Below are 3,245 nucleotides of genomic sequence, written 5' to 3' on the forward strand. Positions count from 1 at the left end.
GATCATCAAGGGTCATGTGGCTGGAGAGAAACACTCAATAAAAGGAGGCATAAGTGGTATGGTTCAAAGTATAGGTAATGTCAGAGGTGCATGTCAACCTTATTGACCACAGCTGTGGGCTTTACTCTTAGTGGCAAGAGAATGCCCAGCAAGAATCAGATCTAAGGAATAAAGTAATTAAATGCATGAGTTTAAAATGACATTGAGATGGCAGGCCAGAAAGCCACCCACATGGAAAAAGGGAGGGCATTCCAAGAACACTATCATAGATGAGATAAGACATGAGGGTGGGTGAAAATAGGATGGTAGCAACAGTGAGGGAAGAAGTGTTCAGAGTCATAACATATTTTTAAAAATATTTTGAAGGCAAGTGTCTGAGAATCTGTGACTGGATCTGATACAGAGGGGAGAAGACTCAAAGATGATTCCAGATCTTCAAAGTGATCACTTTGAAGAAAGGAAGAGACATTTACTAAGAAAGGAAGGTTGGGCCAGAGTGGTTTGAAGGAAACCAGGAGTTCTCTTTTGGTCATGCCACGTTTGAGGCATCTGGTCAACAGGTCATTGGACAGAAGGGTCTCGAGCCTAGTGAAAGGATTTGTGTAAAGATGCTTCAGTGGGCATTAGCATATAAAGAAAAATTTCACCAGGCAAGACAGGGGATCTCTGGTGAGGTGCAGGAGGATCAAAGGAGGGCCAGTTCTTGTCATGGTGTGAAGAAAGGCTTCCATAAGGAGTGGAGTGACCAACTGGGTCAGATGATGAAACAGTACTCTGATAGCTGAATACAGCCCCCTGGGGATAGAGGATGGAAGATGGACTGAAGCCAAGCATTTGGAGACAGTGACAAGCTAAACAATGGAGGAGCCAGTGGTGATCACCACAGAACAGTGTGGATCTGCCTCTGCTTAAAATAAGAGAGAAGGATGAGAGGATGTTATGAGAGCAAATCTACACAGCTTGTGACTCACAGCTCTGTGAATGTTTGAACAGAAAAGGGGTGGTTGCTGGGGGGCATCTGGAGTCAAGGACAAACTTGAGGTTTCCATTTTTCAAAGACAGTTATAGAGAAGAAACATTAGTTGCTGAGGTGCAGAAATGCCCTATTGATTGATCCATGCTGGCTATTTAATTAGCTAAGAGTTTGTACTAATAAGACACTTCCTTGGATTTGACACCCTCAACAACTCATGATTACAAAGACCCAAGAAGCCGTGTTGAAAGTGTCCCATGCTGAGGCATGCACAACACCAATTATCTGCATTACTACAAACCAAGAAGACATGGGCCACTGATTTCTTGTAACACAGCGAATATATAGGATAAGGAAAATAAAAGATTGAAATTATCTTCGCAAGTCATCTTAAAACAATCCTTCTCTAGCCATGCCTTCCCTCAAAGTAAATGATGTTTGAGTAATTGAGTTTTAAAATGTTTTTCAGGCTGTGGTTTCTGGGTCTTGTCTATGGTGGTTGTGGAATCTAAAGGTCATTACACTTGTTGAGATGGCCTGGACCTCTCAGGTTTAATCTCAACCACAGGGACCCTAATCCAGAAAAGAAGAGATGGTACATAAGTTAATAACACTGAGAGAAATTTGAAGGAGGAGGTAACTGGTTCTTCAGGGACATGTATTCAAACTGGCTCTTGAAGCATATGTGCCCAGTATGTGCTTACTTTAAGGAAAGAAAATAGAATTTAGTTGGGTTGGAGCAAAAGTATTTAGTTTTCACAATTGGGAGTCTCAAAGTAAGTAAAGCAAGATGTCTGTGGAGCCGAAGGCCTCAGAGGTGCAGCTCTTTGGCTTCACAGCACAAACTTGCCTGGTGAGGATCTGCATAGCATTTCTAGGCCATCTGCTTGACGTGATGCAGGCTGTTGAACAGGTTATTCTAAAGAAGCTGGAGGGCATCTCAGACAGTGAGGTTAGCCCTGTTCTGATGCAATGCAAATGCACAGAGAAGTCTCTTTGCTTCATCAAAGGACTTCTCGATGTTTTCGCAGTCACTTTTGTATATTCCCCCAAACATCCTGCTTCCTGGAGATAAGTGTCAGGAGATGCATCCTTTTAGAGAAGAATTCCAGCTTCCTATAAAGGAAATTGAAATTTTCTAGAAGGCTAAGGTTCGATTGCAAACCAAGCACGACCTTCTTATAGAATTAGGGGAGCAAAACACTGTTGAAGACATACTCAAAGAGACCTTAAATTTCTCTGATGAGCTCAAAAATATTGGCATAGGGCATGGAACTAGTAACATAAGGGAGACTTTGGTGTCTCTGGTGCAGAATGGCAGAAAACTCCAGAACAGAGGCAACACAGAAAAAGGATGTAAAAGACTGGAAACGCCTTCATTTCTCAAGAGCAAAAAGAGAGACCCTGTAAATAGGTAGCCTCCTTTCTTCGCTCTTTTGGTTTAGGTCCTTTTCCCCATCCTTTCCCAGACTTTGCAAAGCAGATAGTCTGGTCTTGTAGAACTGAAGGCTCCAGTTCAGAGTTCTGAAGCCGAGTTTGTGTTCATCTGATTTTCCCCCTTTCCAGAATTTGGGTTGACCTGCCACAGAGCTGGTAATGTCTCCAGGTCTTCTTTTAGGATTGGAACCTTTCTGCTGTTAGGGGTGTTAGTGTGACTTTGGGAGAGAGTGGAATCCTGACATAACTGAATGTCACTGTTCATTTCCACTGTGGAAATCAGGCATGCATGTTCAATCATTGAATGATGTACATCGTGCAACCATGAGCTGGACACATGTGGTACATCGGTGATTGGGACATAGTAAAGTATGAAATCTGGACTGGGGATGTGGTTCAGTGGTGAAATATACTCAGCCTGTGTGCATCTTAAATTTTAGCACATCACATTGTGCGGTGGGAACAGAAGGGGGAAGAAACAGGAAAAAAAATGGAACAAGGATGCAGAAGAGGGGGGTCAGAAATATGAGGTGAACTATACAGCAAGATTAGAAGGGGCATGCCTGATTTAAAATGTAAGCTTTAAGTCAAGCTTAAAAGAGAAGACATTACCTGTGCAGCTATGGGATCATCCAGGGCAGAGGAGACAGTCAGCAGAAAACCCATAAGGCAGAGTATATTAAGGACATCACAAAGCTGGAGCAGATGGGCAGGATGGGAAGCAGGGGTTACACCTGTCACCTTCCATTCTGTGTTTATAGGACAGTCAAGGGCGGATGAGATGAGTCAGCAGGTAAAAGTGCTTGTTGTACAAGCCTGGTGACCTGAGTCGGGT

At 43.1% G+C, this 3,245-nt stretch overlaps 1 pseudogene across 1 annotated transcript; it reads left to right on the top strand.

Moving 5' to 3' along the window:
• The first annotated feature begins 1,763 nt into the window (after positions 1-1,763).
• Positions 1,764-2,391, top strand: LOC311578368 (protein MIS12 homolog; annotated as a pseudogene). The gene has a single exon. The product of its transcript is annotated as a protein MIS12 homolog (transcript).
• Positions 2,392-3,245: the final 854 nt, after the last annotated feature.

This window comes from Acomys minous, assembly GCF_964271855.1.
Source record: "Acomys minous genome assembly, chromosome: 12".
NCBI lineage: Eukaryota > Metazoa > Chordata > Mammalia > Rodentia > Muridae > Acomys > Acomys minous.